Source organism: Alligator mississippiensis, chromosome 11, assembly GCF_030867095.1.
Source record: "Alligator mississippiensis isolate rAllMis1 chromosome 11, rAllMis1, whole genome shotgun sequence".
Taxonomy (NCBI): domain Eukaryota; kingdom Metazoa; phylum Chordata; order Crocodylia; family Alligatoridae; genus Alligator; species Alligator mississippiensis.
The window spans coordinates 73,715,003-73,733,394 of NC_081834.1; the positions used below are offsets into that span (position 1 = coordinate 73,715,003).

At 49.3% G+C, this 18,392-nt stretch overlaps 1 long non-coding RNA gene across 1 annotated transcript; it reads right to left on the reverse strand.

Moving 5' to 3' along the window:
- Positions 1 to 1,067: 1,067 nt before the first annotated feature.
- On the reverse strand, positions 1,068 to 14,540 carry LOC132243952 (uncharacterized). Its single transcript, XR_009455514.1, has 4 exons — positions 14,307 to 14,540; positions 14,077 to 14,116; positions 3,390 to 3,432; positions 1,068 to 1,798 (listed from the first exon to the last, which is right to left on the reverse strand). It is a non-coding gene; the product is annotated as an uncharacterized LOC132243952 (long non-coding RNA).
- Positions 14,541 to 18,392: the final 3,852 nt, after the last annotated feature.

Genomic DNA, 18,392 nt, shown 5'->3' on the forward strand with positions numbered 1-18,392 from the left:
AGGTAGAATGGATACATCGGCAATAGGCTAGTGCATAGCTTATGCAGCACACTCTGCCTACATGCGCATGCTTGTGCATCCACCGCGCAAAGGAAGCTAAATCACTACTGCTGCATCAGTGCCAAAAACTCCATGTATGCAGCTAGAATACTGCCATCTATGGCACTTGTACACACGACAGGGGTTTAGTCTTCAGTCCCCGCTAAATTGAAACGGTGGGCCTGATCCTTTTTTTCTTTCCCAGCGGAGCATGCCTGCAGCTGGCGGGAAAGCTGCCAGTGGGCTGAGCAGCCCCTGAGCTGTGGGGGCTCCAGTCTTTCCCTTCACGGCAGTGACTCCTCCAAGGGAAGAGTTGGATCAGGCTGGGTGCTGCCTCTGAGCTGGCAGACCACCTGGGCAAACCTTGGGGGGGGGGGGAGGGCTGCCGTGGACAGAAGGACCGGGGTCCCCCTGCAGCTCAAGGGTCACTTGGCCCATTGGCAACTCTCACCCCAGCTGCGGACAGGCTCTACCAAAAAAAAAAAAAAAAAAAGGATCAAGCTCCTCAGTGCTTCTGCCTTCAACCTGCTGAAGGCACAAGTGGCAAGGGGCCGGATCCTTTTTTTCGGTGGAGCCTGCCCGCCTCTACCATGGCTGGGGGAGCGAGCTGACTAATAGCTACAATGCATCATTGCAAACTCAACTATGCAATGATGCAATCTCATCTAAAACCCCAAAACTCGTGTGCATGCAATGTGTGACACCATTAAGCCACACACAGTGACATTTTTGTCACGTGTCCATCATCACGTCGTCACGTGTATGAGGAACCCTAATTTCATGTAGGGAAGTAGAACAGTACACGTAGTGCTGCTGAACTGAAGGTGCCCATTCAGGTCCTAGACTTGGAGCCCTCTGTCTAAAGGCAGCAGACAAACACAAGGAGGAGGAGATGCTGGTGCTCTTGGTGGAAAACCCACCGTTTCCTTAATCCCCATTTGTAACCACCAGAGCCTACCCGGTAAAGGTCTGACTCCTAGGAGCTTATTGAAGGAGAAAATTCAGACTCTTCAAGATGTTGGCTTTTATTTATTTATTTTTGAATGTGTCTGGCTGTATAAATGAAGTATGTCATGTTTCATTTGGAAAAGTCTGAAAAGCTCAGAGCTGCTGTGATGATAGGAGGAGGAAAAAAGTTCTGTATGCAACCTGGATTTTTCTTTTAGGTGAACTTCTTCTAAAGAAAGCACAGAGAAATCCCATCTATATTGCTCGGTAAACAAAGACAATGCACACAAAAGTGCCATGGTATTTAACAGATGATGAATCAACCAACCAGTAAAAAGACAAGCATTGAAAAATAGCCACACACTTGACTTGGTACGCAGTCCAGATTCCAGTCTGGATAACTACATTCTCACCACCTGACAAGAGCTGGCATGCTCAATCACAATACTCTGTTTTACAATTATTTCTGTTGGCATAAAGCAGATGAAAGAAGACTGACTTTCGAACATAAAATCTCTGCCACGCCTTGTCCATCGTGTTTGTCAGCAACACCAAACCCGAAACACAACGAAGGTCCCAGAACACTTTTACAGCAAAGGCCTCAGCACGCTCCTTGGCTTAACCTGTAATAAAGCTTTTGATTCACTTGACTCCCGCACAGACTACTCACCTGGCATTGTGAATGTGCTACGCAGTGCTCCCAGTTAAGGACACTTTTGTGATATCACATGAGGTCCTTCCCCTCAGGTGGCTTGATTCTGCAGAATAGTCTCGGGCCTGACTTATTGACTCGAAAGCTCATTTACATCACCTAGGCAGCATAAAAGAAGCGTTAAAAGGGGTTGGCTATATCCCCTTTGAAGCTGTGTTTCAATGCACGCCTTTTCCTTACAATCATTAGTCATGAGATGGGGAGGAAGAGAGAGAGGAATGAACTGGGGGCTGCTGATATAGGGTAGAAGTGAAGATAGTTGACACTAATATTTACAACAAATGAATAAGCCAGCAACATGTGTAACAGCTTGGCGTGCAACAGAAATAAAGGCTACTGACAGGTGTCCTTGCAATGCGTTGTGATTTAGGATGCTCTAAAACATCATTAGTCCAATTGACTATATGTTGAACTGGAGTGTGTCAGTGGTTCCTCTGAGTGCACAGCTGATCAGAGACAATGAACACCATCTCTCTACATTAAAATGCAGTGGAATAAGCAAATCTACATCGCTCACAAACTACAGTATGGCATGTCCCACAGTATGGATCATCGAATCATGTGGGCTGTGTAATTGCTGGCGGGGATAGAACTGTAACCTGGGTATACGTGCCAAAAACACCACTTGGGTGGCTAGAAAACTGCCGTTGAGTTGCACTAAAGAGAACAGCCTTCTGCCCTCGGCTCCTGCGCAGCACATTCCTCTTTCCAGCTCAGTGCACTCCACGAAACAAGGAAGTATCGACATCCCCGTAGCATAGGTGGGGAAACCAAGTCCCAGAGATCTGATGTGACATCACAGCAATAATTTGCAGCTAGTTTTCCCGCGTCTGACCCTAGTGCCCTCAGCAACAAGGTGACAGCACTCGGCAAGGACGCCGCAATCCTTCCTCTGGGATCACAAGCCAGGATCAGAGTTGGTAGCTGAGGAAAATGGTCCTTTTAACAAGTGTCTCTGAAGGAGACTTTGTTATCCACAGCGGACCATCCCCAACAGGTTGCTAAACAAGATGATGGACTGAAGTAATGATCTCCAAAGACCTGAGTCAGACTGGAGGAAATAAGCAGAAACAATAAGCATCTGCTATAAATGCAGGATGTTATTTAGCCAGAAAGAAGCTGGCAAGCAATGCTGCCAGCCCTGTGTGCTCTCACTGCAGTCCAGCATAGCATTTATTCACCTAAAAGTTTGATCTGTTCTGCTTTGCTCAGACCTCAAGGGACTAAAGTGCCTGAGGTCAACTTGTCCTGTTGCAATGAATGATACCACCAGTGGGTTCAAACACAGTCACACGCTCAACGTGTTTTGCTGGATCAGGGGCTTTACAGTGGCGCGGATCCTGACCACTGAAGTCAGTCATTGGGAGCTAGTTTGAGAGGCGACTTTGGTCAATGTATATATTAAGGGGTCACTATTTCCACAACGTTATAAATGGGAGAGGGATCCCTGCTGCACGGGACAGGAATCCTAGGGACAGGCGTCAGGATGGACACAGCTGAGATAAGAGCTGGCTCCACCAAAGATGTAGTGCATGACCTTTGCCAAGTCATTTTGGCCAGATTTCTAAGAGCGCCTCGGTATGAATGGGCATTTCAAATATGCGTTGGGACCTGGCTCCTGCTGATGTTAACAGAGTCACTTTTGAAAACCTCTCCAGGCTCCTGTCCACCTCTTTTGGTACCCAAATACCTTTACAAATTTGACTCGGTCCCTCGGTGCTTCATCTCCTCATCTGTAAAATAGGGAAAGCATTTCACTATTGAGGGGGGGCACAGAAGTCCTCAGCTAGATATGCAAGCCTATGAAAGTGCTACTCCAGTGAAGTAGGAGACTGTACGCCTCATAGGACCTGGTTTGGGTTTTCTTGTCCCCTCGCAGAAAGCATAATTCAGTACAAGTGTTAATGCAATATTGAAACACGAGAACAAGAGGACCATGGATGCAATGGTTAGTACCACTGAGTCGTTATCATTAAAGGGAACATAACTAGTTTTCCTTATTTGTGAGTCTGCCAAACAACTAAGCATGTGTTTTGAAATGATTTCTATGAAAGAAAGGCTCCCTTCCCTCTCTTCATATAACACAAGAAGTATTGGCTGTAAGAAACCACCCACGTAGAATATCACTTGGATTCAAAACGGGTGTCTGTTCCCAATATTTAATTACAAAGATCATTCACCCCCTAGAGCTGTTGAGGAGATTATGGGAAAGAACGTCAATTCATCTGCTTTATATTGCCCTATGATGGTCATCTGTAATACTTAGATAAAAGCGTGGAATGTTTTAATTTGGCCAGTTTCATGTTACTGTACTTTTAGGAAGACAATTATGTATTAATGAGAAAACCAGCCATTCTGGCAAGCGTGTTTCCCGAGTAGACCTTTCAAATATAGACATCCCTCACAGAAGCGGGTTTCATTGTTCTGCAGAATGAACCTAACAGAGCCCAGCGAATCAATGCGACAGATTTCAATGCAAGAGGGATCAAGGCTTCAATACAGAAATTGTCGGGTCATTCGAAGGCTTTAGTATGACGCTTGTGCCACTTTGGCCAATAAGCATGCAGAGAGCCACTTTGTCCAAGGGAAGAGCTCGGTGTGAAAGAAAGGGAATAAGGTAATGCAGGATGAAGATGTTCATCAAACTTGTGAAGAAAAACAACTACCTGCATTACCTCTCCAGGCATTTGGGCATGGGGTCTATTCTTGGTACCTGTTAAAATAAAGAATTGCACCAATGAAGATGCGCCCGTTTTACAAACAAATAAGATCAGAATTCGGTCAGGCAGGGTTTGGTGAATTGACCCAAAGTATTCCAAGGTCCAAGGAGCTCTGGGACAGATCCTGAGTAGCAAAAATCAGTATGGCTCCCCTGATTTCACTAGTGACACCAGTCGGCACCTGCTAAGAGCTGTGCCTTTCACTTATGTTTTAGAGCAAAGGACTCCACATACCGGAGCTCATAATGCGGCTATTAAAGTCAGTATCTGCCAATTGGTACCATGCTGCAGTAACCGAGATAGCCCCAAGTTGCCTCTACATGCTACTAGGAAATACCAGAGGTATTTCATGTCACTTTGGTGTGGTCTGTTGACATTTCAAACGACTCCCATTGTACTACCCTGCAAACTACATTACTCGCCTGTGGGCTCCAAGTTATTTATTTTTTAAAAGCTAGTTTTCAAAAGCAGTTAAATGTCACTATTAATGCCTGCAAGGCTGTGTGCGCCATGCAGGTTTAACTTTCAAGGTTATTTAATTCAGCTATCAAGCACTGGCCATATCAAGCAATAGCCTCGGCATCTGCCAGATAACCAGTAGAAGACACTCCCCATTCGCACATAGAGTGTACAAAGTTGGAACACAGCACCCGGGGTTTTGTCCTCTGCCCTGTGTCGGACAATTATAGCATACAAGAAAGGAAGTCACCCCGAGCGGGAACCTAATACAGCACAAGGTGAAGGTCCACAATTCCCACTGAGCTGGGTAGCAGTCATGACCACCCCGCTCATGGTATTATGAATGCCCTGGACCCAGCTCCCCACTCCTTTCAATTCATTATAAGATGGTATAAAGCTATAGAAAGTGCAGGAATGAAGAACTCCCCCTTCCCACGAGGATTATTCCAAACTGAGTATGAGAGCCTGGGGCTCAGCTCCTGAAGTGTCAAATGGGCAAAATGTGAGTAGGAAGTCTTAAAAAGTTCAAAACCATAGAAGATCCTTTCCTCTTACCTCCTGTATGACACGAGCAAAAAAAAAAAAAAATCATCCAGACATTTCTGTATTGAGCCTCAAAGAAGAGCCACCCGTAGGATCAGAGGCTTACACGGCAAGTCATCCGAGGAAAGGCGGAGGGATCTGGGACTCTTCAGCATGAGAAGAAGGCGGCTGAGAGGCGACCTGGTAGCAGCTTACCGCTGCACTAGGGGAGCACACCAAGGGCTCGGTAAGCAACTGTTCCCCATGGCACCCAAGGGGAGAACCAAGAGTAATGGCCAATAACTCCAGGAAGACCAATTCAGGCTCAACATAAGAAAAAAACTTCTTCAACAGTCAGGGCGGCCAGACTGTGGGATAAGCCCCATCCAGAGGTGGTGTGATAGCCTATCCTGGAAATCTCAAGAGGAGGCCAGACTGTCACCTTGCTCGGGCCACCTGACCCCGGCTGTCTTTCCTGCTTGGTGCAGGGAGCTGGACCCAATGATCTTCCAAGGTCCCTTCCAACCTGACAAACTATGAAAGAAAAAAACAATCCATTCCACAGCCGAAGTGAAGATATGGAATCACGCAGAATGGGATTGATGGCAAACAGATCACACAGCTAGAATAGGAGAGAATTAACAACAGCATAAAACCTCCATTAATCACCAAAGATGTACTGCATTCCTTCAAGTCCCAGTTTTGGCAAAGACTAAGTAGAAGATGCTAACTAATCTAATTACCCTAAGGAACTTATGCTAATAGACCCAATTAACCCAATCAAAAAAGGTTACGCATCTCTTCAAACTAAAGCCCCCCAGTGCGCCACCACTGTGCCCCAAGGGTGCCCCTGCTGTGTGTGCCCTGGGCAGTGCACAATAAGCTGCTTGTGCAGGCTAAGGGGTGCCCAAGCCACGACGCCCTGCTGCTGCTGATCCTCCTGGTACCCAGGCTCACCTGCGCTCTTGGTTTGGGACCCTGAGCTACAACAATCTGGCGGGCAAGCCTAGGGTGCCCTGCAACCTCCACTGCCACCTGGCAGGCAGGTGCTGGCCAGGGCTCCCCAAGCTGCTGGTGGTTCATGCAGCTGGGGAGCTGGGCAGGATGGGGTGCTCCATGCCCGAGGGCCCCTTCTATGGTGACATGTCACTGGAGGAGGCTTGTAGGGCAGGGTGGGCCACCTGTGCTGATGAAGATAGCCAAATTGTGGCCTGAGCCCCAGGGTGCCAGAATGTGGGGCAGCTACTGCATAAAGGCCATAGTCTTGCGGGCACAGCTGGACCAACAACTGTGGTCGGTCATGGCCACCCACTGTGCCTGCAAGGCCTCGACATTTATGTGGCACTGCCATGTCAACCTACAGTGCCCTCACTCCGGCATCCCACCCAACAGGGCCACATAAATGTGGGTTCGAGTGCCTGTCCCACTCAAACTGATGCAGTACCTCTGCATCGCCCCATAGCGCCATGAGGTCACCAACCTCCTCCTGGCTGTGGTTGGGTGAACAGCACAGGCATGTGCAAGCGGTTAGCAGTGGGCCTGGATGGGGACAACAAGGAGGACATTGTGGGTCCCTCATAGGGTGTCTGGGCCCCCACGTGACTGTCCCTGAGGTACCCAGCGCAGGGACATGGTGTACAACAGGGAGCTGCACAGCTGAGGCTATGCCACTCAGCACCTGCAGTCACAGGGCAGGCTGCTGGGGGTGTGCAGCAGAGAGGTGGGGCTGGCCCTGGTGCACTCGGCTGTCTGCAGGTGGCCCTGGGGGCTGGCAGGCCTGAGTGGGGGCCACAGGCTCAGCTGTACCCCTGGGATGGGCAGGCACAGCAGGGCTGTGGCCTGCCCAGGCCCCTGTGCTGTGTGGCCCCGGGCAGAAAATAGCTGCAGGCTTTTAAAGCCTGCAGAGAGGGCCTGCCAGCGAGGCAGCCCAGGCCTGGAGAAAGAGAGACTCCCAGCCACTAGCCTTGCGGCTAGCCTTAGTGACTGCGCAGACCCAGAAGTAAACTTGCTGCCAGGTCACATCTATGCATACGTTACTGCGCACATACTAAGTGCGATTAAATTTGCTCCCTGAATTGCTGGCATCATCTCAACGGGCCAAGAGATTGCCGGCGGTAAGATATGATGGAAAAATGCAGTAGCTGCCAGAAGAGCAGACAGCACCCATTTACTCAACACGTTAGCTCCATGCAGAAAGCCGGCACGTAAGAGCCATTTAACTAAGGACACGATAATGCTTTACGTTAGCCCTCTGCCTGGGGGGGAATTATACATGAAGGCCATGATCTAGCACTGCTCTCAATCACATTTCTCTGCAGTCAGTGCGACTTGTGCAGGTTCTTCAAATTAGGCAAACACCCAAGTGTTTTGTTGAAATGCCAAGTCCCTTGCAAGGCCTTCGTTTCTGGATATAGCTTCCTATTTCCTGTGAACTGACAAGCCTACAGCATGTGATCACAAGCCAGCTTTCTTTTAGCCTTTTGTGTACAATAATACACTAGGCAGATTTGTACATCCCTGGTTTCCAGTGACAAAAACAAGCCCAATGCCAGGGGTAAAAACACATTCCAACTAACATCCTCCCTTATCAGCACACAGTCCCCTACACACGTGCAAAATGAGCCCAGTGGCTATGCAGCTCTCTGTCAGGCGGGTTTTTGGTGAATAAGAGGAAGAAAGAATGTGGCTTCCTAACCAAATCCTGACTGAAGATGACCAAACCACCAAGCCACCTCTGGGACTTATAAGCCGAGCACATTTCATCTGGGTTTCATAAAGAAAGGTATGGTGCTCACTGTGCCTTTTATTTTACACAGCTGCTTTTCTGACTGCAACTGCATGCTAACTGGTAACTGAAGAGAGCCAGCAAGCCTGGTAAGTCATAATAAAAAAGCCTCATGGCTTCTTCATCCTCCTTGACTAAACAAAACATATAAAACGTGCAAAAAGAAGATATAAAAAAAACTAGTAACAAAGATTTTTCATCTCCTCTTATCCATGGTGGCCTCCAAACAATATGGTACCATCTGGGCCTACCTAATTTTAGGACTAGGCAATGACTAATACAGTGTTTGGTTATCTCTAGGAGCTGTGGGGCAGGAGGGCTGAACAGCTAACCCAGAGGTAACTGAGCCGATCGTGCAGAAAGATCAGAGTTAGTGGGTCTACTCCTGATCTCACTGAGATCAAAGTGACGCCTTTTTTAACAGTGATGTCTGTTTTAGGAATAAATACAGCTGTTGAGGAAATCAGTCCAGCTTTACAACAGTGCTGCTGGGAAGAGCCTCTCCCTCACTCTCAGTCTCTACCTCAAACCACAGAACCACTCGATTCCATTATTTCATCCACGTGGCTGCAAACTTCAAACATTATTTTGCACCCTGCTTTGATTTTGTAGAACACGGACAATGAGGGCTGGCAGGGACCTCAGGGGGTCTCATCTAGTCCAACCCTCCTCCCAAAGCAGGACCAGCCCCAACTAGATCATACAGCCAAGGCTTTGTCTAGCCAGGTCTTAAAAACCTCCAAAGATGCAACTCCACCACCTCTCTGGGTAGCCTGTTCCAGTGTTTCCCCAACCTCCTAGGGAAAAAAAAAATCCTTCCTAATATCAAACCTAAGCTTCCCTTGCTGCAACCTGAGCCCATTGCTCCTTGTTCTGTCATCTACCACCACTGAGAACAGTCCTGCTCCCCACTTCAAGTAGTTGAAGGTTGCTATTAAATGCCCCCCGAGTCTTCTCTTCCCCTCACTAAATAAAGCCAGTTGCCTCTGCCTCTCCTCTTAAGTCATGTTCCTCAGCCCCCTCGCCACTTTTGTTGCCTTCCGCTTGATTCTCTGCAATTTGTCCACATCCTTTCTGGAGCGAGAGGCCAAAAACTAGACACAGGACTCCAGCTGTGGCCTCACCCATGCTGAATAGAGGGGAAGAATCACTTCCCTGGATTTGCTGGCAATGCTCCTACTAATGCTGCCCAGGATGCTGTCATCTTTCTTCGCAGCAAGGGCACTGTCGGTTCATATTCAGCTTATCGTCCACTGTGACCCCAAGGGCCTTTTCAGCAGAGCTGCTGCTTAGCCAGTCGGTCCCCAGCCTGTAGCCGTGCCTGAGATTGTTGCGTTCTAAGTGCAGGGCTTTGCACTTGTTCTTATTGCACTGCGTGAGATTTCTTTTGGTCCGAGCCTCCACCTTGTCAAGGTCTCTCTGAATCCCAGCCCTACCCTCCAGAGGACCTACTGCTCCACCCACTTTGAGGGCATCTGCTAACTTGCTGAGAAGGCACTCCATCCCAGGTTGCCGAAGATGATATTGAACAAAGCTGGCCCCAGGACTGAACCTGGTGCACTCCACTTGAGATCAGCTGCCATCTAGACACTGAGCTGTTGACTACTGGCCTCTGAGCCCAATCATGCAGCCAGTTCTCTATCCGCTCTATAGTCCATTCATTCAACCTGCAATCCCTTAGCTTGCTGGCAAAAATGTTGTGGGAGACCATAAAAAAAGCCTTGCTAATGGCAAGGGATATCATGTCCACTGCTCTCCGCACATCCACAGGGCCAGTCATCTCACCACAGAAGGCCATCAGGTTGGTCAGGTGTGATTTGCCCTCAATGTGGTGTATCCATGCTGACTGTTCCTAATCACCTTCCTGGAAATGGATTCGTCGAGGATCTGCTCCATAATTCTTCCAATGACTGAGATGAGACTGCCCAGTCTGCAGCTCCCTGGGTCCTCCTCCTTCCTTTTCTTAAAGATGGGCACCATCTTTGGTCTTTTCCAATTGCCTGGGACCTCTCCCACTCACCACGAGTTTTCAAAGATAATGGCCAGCAGCTCTGCAATTGCATCAGCCAACTCCCTTAGCACCCTCGCAAGCATCACCTCTGGCCCCATGGGCTTGTGCACGTCCAGCTTTTCTAAATAGTCCCTAACCTGGTCTTTTGCCCTCCTCCCCAAACGGTACTGCCCGGTGCAGTAGTCTGGAACTGACCTTGCCTGTGATGACTGAGGTAGAAAAGCCATTGAGCCCTGCAGCCTCTTCTGCACCCTCTGTCAATAGCTTGCCTCCCCCATTCAGTTAGGGAGCCATACGTCCCTGATCTTCCTCTCGTTGCCATATTTGTAGAAAACCTTCTTGTTTCCCTTCGTGACCCTTGCTAGCTGCAACTCCAGTTGCGCTTTGGCCTTCCTGGTCTCATCCCTGCATGCCTGAGCAATGCTCTTAGACTCCTCCTTAGCTGTTTGTCCAAGTTTCAACTTCTTGTCAGCTTCCTTTTTGTGATTTAGCTCACAGAAGAGTTCCCTGCTAAGCCAAGCTGGGCTGCTGTCATACTTGCCAGTCTTTCTTTGACTCGGGATGGTTTGTTCCTGCACTCTTAGTCAGGTTTCTTTAAAATACAACCAGCTCTCTTGGACTCCTTTCCACACCAGCCTGGCCTCTCAGGGAACCCTGTCCATCAGTTCCCCGAGTCAAAGTCTGCTTTTTTGAAGTCCAGGGGCCTTACTCTGCTGGCCTCCTTCCTTCCTTTCCTCAGGATCCTGAACTCAGTCATCTCATGGTTGCTGCTACCCAAGTGGCCATGCACTTCTACATTCCCCACCAATTCTTCCCTGGATGTGAGCCATGAGTCAATACTAGCATGGCCGCTAGTTGGCCTCCCAATGCTTGCACCATGAAGTTGCCCCCAACACTCTCCAAAAACTTCCTGGATTGCTTGTACAATTGCAGACAGAAAGTACGGTTTTTTATACCTGTTATCCTTCTTCTAAGCAGCTTCATGGGATTGTTGCTCTCCAGTCCTCTTGTTGCTCACTCGGACAACACCAGTCTTGCTACTGCCACTGGCAGTTCAACAACCTTCTCCTCTTCAACTTGTACTATCTGGGCCTTAACTCAACTGAAATAATCTGTCTTTCCCATAGGCAAAGGGAGAAAAAATTATTTGGGGGGGCTGAGTACACGTGCTCCTCCCCGCTCTCTCCCCATCCAGCAGGTAAGTCTTTGGGGAAACGGGTGGTAGGAGGGGTGTGGGGTGGAGCACATCGAGGCCCACTTGGTGAGGGAGGGCAGGGCCTGGGGTGAATGGGGCCCCAGCCATGCCAGGCTGGGTGGTGGGATGATCAGAGCCTGGGCGGCTTGTCCAGAGGCACGGGGGCTCCCGTCACTGTGCGCATCCCAGTGGAGACCCAGGGGGCACATGCCCCCGCAATCTGTGCACAGGGTGGAAGCAACTGCAGCTGTGGGCTGTGTTTTGCACCCAGTTGCAGCTGCTACTGCCTCCAGAGTCATGCAATGCCATGTGTATCCCATTGCTGGGTAGGCAGGGGGCTTGGTGCTGAGCTCAAAGCACAGTGCACAGGAGCAGCCACCTCCTCCCCATGAACACATCGGGGGGCATGTGTCCCCCAAGACTCCCCCGGGGCATGCACAGAGGCAGGAGTCCCCTGGCACCCCTAGACAATCTGCCCAGGCTCTGATTGTCCCATGACTCAGCCTAGCCTGGGCCCATTCACCCTAGCCCTTTCTCCTACCTGCACCCCACTCCATCTCTTACCATGGGGGCCTGGATCTGGTCCCCCTCCCAGCCCCTTCTCCTTCCCAGAATAGATTGATGCTTGCTGTGCTGGACACCCAGTGATCCACACGTGGGGCTGTGATCCTGGCTGTGCACATGCCTCTCCCCACCTTCACTACAGCCACCCGGAGCCTGCTGCCTGTGCTTGGGGGGGGCTGAGCCCCCCTAGCCCCAGCCTTCCTCCACCTCTATTTCCTCCACTGCTTCTCTCTCCCCTTTTACCATTGCTTACTACATAATCCTGTTCAGCATTCTGAAAAGTGGGTTGAATGGCAGGAACTACATACAAACCCACAGAGAGCTATATTCCAGTCTCTTCTTAACTCTCTGCTTTTCTGTGGCACACGTGTGAACAACACAAGTTCTAAGGGTTCAAAAAGGACAAGTTTTGATCCCTATAACATGTTTCCCATGAGGACTTCTACCCAGCTCGGAAAATGAGGATACTCAACTCTCCACCCTCCCCCTGCTTTTCTGAAAACAGTAGGCTTTGTCACTCTTTTGCAGTTGAGAAAAGTGAAGTGCAAAAGGTGAAAAGGCATTGTAAAGGTCACAGGCATATTATTTGCACAGTCATGAATGCACAAAGTCTAGGAGACAACACATCTCATAAAAGTTAGCTCTTAACTCCCTGCCACACATGCCTATCTACCTACGCATCCCTGGAGCGGCTAACCGGGGCAGGCAAAGTCCGGCCCATGGCCCAAATCTGGACCACCAGGCCATTCTATCTGGCCCACAGGGCCCCTAAAAAAAATTAGAAAATTAATATTTATCTGCCGCTGGCTGCCTGTCAAAGATGCCAGGAGCCAGGGACAGTAGGGCCCAGGGGAAGTCAGGGCAGGATCCTGCAACAGCAAGAATTGCCCGCCCTCCCCACCCCCCAGCTGGAAGCCCCTGCCTAGTCCAGCGGTCCAGTCATGCACCCCAGAGCCATGTGGTGCAGAACAGCTGGCAGGTGGGCAGGACAGTGAGGAAGGCAAGGGAGGAGGTGCGGGGAGTGAGAGCAAATGGGCAGCTAGGAGCGCAGCAACAGTTGGATGGTAGTGCCAGGCTGCACCAGTGTCTGGGCCCAGCACTGGCGTGGCCCAGAGCAAGGGCTGTGGGCTGGCAGGGGACTATGGTGCTGGGCCGGGCTACACCAGCAGGAAGAGAGGGGAGCTGGCCCAGCTCCAGAAAGCCCCTGCTGGCCAGGATACCGCCCTCCTACCACCCCACTCTGGGCCCTGCTGGTGCTGGCCCCAGGACACTGGTGCAGGCCCCACACTCATGTCTGGCTGTCGCTGGCTCCTGCATGCCCACTCGCTCCCCCCTAACCCAGTCCCACGGTACAGGCGGGGACCAGCACGTGCAGGCCCAATCCCATGCTTTCTGCACTTGCCCGTCTGGGTTGAGCATTGGCAGTGCGGGACAAACTGCTGTTCAGCAAGTGGGAAAAGCAGCCCCTTTCTCTCCCCATGCCCAGCGCTTCCTGGTGCAGCCGCTTGGAGCCCACGTGGGGCTGTCAAGGGGTGGGGCTTCAACACCTTGCCAAAACTCGGTAAGTGGCCCGCTGCCCAAACTAACTGCCAGCCCCAAGCTAAAATGTAGATAATCAGAAATACAGTAGGTACAGAATACAGACCCAGTTCTAAAATCCCTGAGAAAGTTAAACTGTGTAATGAAACTAATCAGGAAGAGGAGTTGCCAACTGTTCTCATTCCTCCAACAACGAAATGACAGGAGAGACTTAGTTGGGCTTTAATGGTCAGTGTTGAAATGAAGCAGACAGCTTCTGGGGTTGATAGAGGCATGTTCATTTACTTACTTAAGGCTGAAAACAGCTTGTTCTCCCATGTAAATCCAAATGAAAGAAAGGAGGAGAGGTGAAGGCAGAGCAGGAAATGTGCATCCGTACATCAGAAGAAGGAATCCGGGCAAAGCACGCAGCACCAAGGTTTCGCATGCATGTGCACACTCATGCACACACACTGAACAGTATCCTCTGGAGACCTACGGACCCCACTGTTGCATGCTGAGGAATAACCGGGGTTCATACAGAACCTGTCACTCACAAGAATGATAAAGCACTGAATGTGCACATGCACACAGGTCACTCACCTTTCTGACAACTGCTTCCTGCAAAGCCACACGGCAGTCTCTGAAGAAAGAAAGCACAGCATAAACACTACAGGTAAAACTGCCCCGAAGTTCCAGGAAAGCGGAATGGGATTAGTCAAAATGGCATTTAACACAGGCATTGAGCACAGAACCCCTGGCTTTTGCAATCAGCGCCATGCGATCTTCCACGACCACTAGCAGCAAGGATAGATCTTGGTTTGATGTCTTACCTGGAGGGTGACCTCTCCAGCAGAATAGCGCATCAGAAACCACATGAAATGTTTTGGATGATATTTTCAAAACTGCCTTAGGTGGACTTGGGGTTGGCCAGCAGAGCGCAAGTCTCCTTCCAATCAAAGCTCAAGACTCTGGTTCTCTTAAATCACTTCATCCCTACAGGACTTCTCCCCGTTGGGCCCCATTTCCATTGTGCCACCAGATCCTTAGATAACCTTGAAGCTCTCAGCCCTGATGCGGGAAGAAGGAAAGAATTATGATCAGAGAAATTTGGGGCATAAAGTGCATGTCAAAACTACAGAGTGGGCTGAAGGGATGGACCTTGGCCAAGCCCAATTTAATTTACTGGGCTTGGGGAGCTCTTGCCACTAACTGATAACTGTTTACTTCTCTTTTCCCATGCAGACATGCCATGCCATGATACTGTGATGCCATTTCCCCTGAAGCTCCTTTCTATTTGTTATTAAGAGTATAAAGCAAGGGGGAAACATGACTCTGTTACAGGGTTGACTGGTTCTTCATATGGTCCGGAGCAGGAATCAGATAGTTTGCCTAATGAAGATCATACGGCTGTTGCTTCTTTGCAGATTTCTCTAAAACGGAGTTTATTGATGCAGCATTACACTGCATCTTATAGTGATCAAATACAGCTGAAGCCAAAGGCACCCTGCGCTGAAAATTGGAGCATGAGCTAATAGAGATGGGTCTACCGGCTTCTGAAATGCATTTCACTGGGTTGGCTGAGAAACTCAAAAGCTGAGCTTCCAGGAAAGCTGAGCAGCTCTCTGGTTGCTTCCTCCTGATGGTCAGTTGTGAGTGAGGAGAAAGCACGCTCAGTTAATCACCTCACTTCATGCATTTCTTCTGCTAAATCCTGACTCCTCTACCTTTTCCAGCTTGCCTCATTGATGATGCACTTGACCAGCTCTGCTGTTTTCTGCTCAGCTACTGGGACTCAAACAGCCACACCGCACAGGGAATGGCATCCCAAAATATGGGCAAGTGCCAAAAATGGCAGTAGCACAGCTGAAAGGCTGCCATTAATGTGAAACGGATATTTCCTGGAGTGGGCAACCAAGATCCTCTAAATTAGGGGGCATTGAAAAACTTGGGCCTTTATTGTCAGCCATTTGGATTAAGCTCCAGTTTTGGATTTGTGTACGAATGTACTTTTTTGGAGTACAACCTACAGCCTTTCTGGTAGAGTTTTCTGTTTATTCTCCATCTTTTTCCAATTCATCCTGGTTCCATTTGCATGCACCTAGGACAAGGGCAATGAACCTTTATGACTTCGGGTGACAGTTGATGGTAACAAAAAGGAGATACAAATTTTTATATAACAACATTTCAACAGATGTGCGAGCAGCACTTCAAGGGATTGTAACATAAAATTTTGCCCAGAAGAGTTTATGCTCCAAGGGCTCAGTTCCAAAAATCTTAAAACCAGCAATTTTTAAACTGAATAAAGAAGAAATCCTGTGGGCAAAAATATGTTCTCTGAACTATGCCTTACACTGAAAGCTGACTGCAATATTGATCGTGGAGATGCTGTTATTTACATGTAATAAGGATCTGAAGAAGACCACCTGAATCAAGGGGATTGGTGACAATCTTCACCCCAGGGTACTTAAGGAGCTGGCGAGCATCATAGCCCAGCCTCTAGGGCGGATCTTTGAAAACTCTTGGCGCTCTGGTGTAGTGTCCGAAGACTGGAAGAAGGCCAATGTGGTGCCTATCTTCAAGAAAGGGAGGAAAGTGGATCCGGCTAACTATAGGCCCATCAGCCTGACTTCTATCCCGGGGAAGATCTTAGAAAAGTTTATTAAAGAGGCCATCCTTAATGGACTGGCCAACGCCAACATCTTAAGGGATAGCCAGCACGGGTTTGTTGCGGGTAGGTCTTGCTTGACCAATCTCATTTCCTTCTATGACCAGGTGACCTATCACCTGGACAAGGGAGATGAGATTGATGTCATATATCTTGACTTCAAAAAAGCCTTCGATCTGGTGTCCCATGATCGTCTCTTGGAGAAACTGGCCAATTGTCGCCTTGGGTCCTCCACGATCCACTGGCTGGAAAATTGGCTCCGGGGTCGGACCCAGAGGGTAGTAATTGATGGAAGTCACTCATCGTTGTGTCCGGTGACCAGTGGGGCCCCCCAGGGCTCTGTCCTTGGACCCATACTGCTCAACATCTTCACTAATGATGTGGACACTGGAGTCAGAAGCGGACTGGCCAAGTTCGCAGATGACACCAAACTTTGGGGCAAAGCATCCACACCAGAAGACAGGAGGATGATCCAGGCTGACCTGGACAGGCTAAGCAAGTGGGCGGATGAGAATCTGATGGTGTTCAACGCCGATAAATGCAAGGTTCTCCACTTTGGGGAAAAAAAAAACCTGCAGCATCCTTATAGGCTCGGCAGTGCTATGTTGGCTAGCACTATGGAAGAAAGAGACTTGGGGGTCATCATTGACCACAAGATGAACATGAGCCTGCAATGCGATGCTGAGGCTAGTAAAGTGACCAAAACGCTGGCTTGCATCCACAGATGCTTCTCAAGCAAATCCCGGGACGTCATTCTCCCCCTGTACTCGGCCTTAGTGAGGCCGCAGCTGGAGTACTGCGTCCAGTTTTGGGCTCCACAATTCAAAAAGGATGTGGAGAAGCTTGAGAGAGTCCAGAGAAGAGCCACGTGCATGATCAGAGGTCAGAGAAGCAGACCCTACGATGACAGGCTGAGAGCCCTGGGGCTCTTTAGCCTGGAAAAGCGCAGGCTCAGGGGTGATCTGATGGCCACCTACAAGTTTATCAGGGGTGACCACCAGTATCTGGGGGAACGTTTGTTCACCAGAGTGCCCCAAGGGATGATGAGGTCGAATGGTCACAAACTACTACAAGATCGTTTCAGGCTGGACATAAGGAAGAATTTCTTTACTGTCCGAGCCCCCAAGGTCTGGAACTGCCTGCCACCGGAGGTGGTTCAAGCACCTTCATTGAACACCTTCAAGATGAAACTAGATGCTTATCTTGCTGGGATCCTATGACCCCAGCTGACTTCCTGCTCTTTGGGCGGGGGGCTGGACTCGATGATCTTCCGAGGTCCCTTCCAGCCCTAATGTCTATGAAATCTATGAAATCTATGAATCCAGATGTGTTGCACACTGGGCAAGTCTAGGGTTGGACCCAAATCAAAAGGCCTGGTATTAGCTCTAGCATTAGCCAGTCTCCAGCTTGAAATGCCCCACCCCAGCGAGACTCAGAAGTACCAATATTTGATAGAAGAAATATTAGACAATGCTGCCCTTGGAAACATATTCTTCTCTGCAATGTTCAATGTGTTACCTTGCATCAAGCTATTGAAATATCACCTCAAGTTGCATCCAATCAGAAGCTGACATGTTGCGACACGACAACATACAGTTTAGCAGAACAACGCTCCTGTTCACGTTTAATCCAGGCTCCGTTTACCATGGATGCTGATTACCTTTGAGATTTAGGAAAACAGCTGTGATGCATTACTTGACAAACAAGATTAAAATCCCTCACGTTCTTTACTGTTTCCACTTGCTTCCAGGCATTCAAGTGCCTGGTCTCATTAACTGAAATTCCCTTTCGCTCGTTTTGCTTTTATATGCCGACTATATATGTTAGGGTTGGAAGGGACCTCAATAGATCATCGATTCTGACCGTCTGCATAGGCAGGAAAGAGTGCTGGGTCTAGATGACCCCAGCTAGATCCTCATCTAACTTCCTCTTGAAGACCCCCAGGGTAGGGGAGAGCACCACCTCCCTTGGGAGCCCATTCCAGACCTTGGCCACTCGAACTGTGAAGTTCTTCCTAATATCTAGTCTAAATCTGCTCTCTGCTAGCTTGTGGCCATTATTTCTTGTAACCCCCAGGGGCGTCTCAATGTGTAAAGCCTCATCAATTACCTTCTGTGACCCCAGGATGAACTTATAGGCAGCCACAAGGTCGCCTCTCAACCTTCTGTTGCGGAGGCTGAAGAGGTCCAGGTGCCCTAGTCTCTCCTCATAGGCCTTGGCCTGCAAGCCCTTAACCATAGGAGTGGCCCTT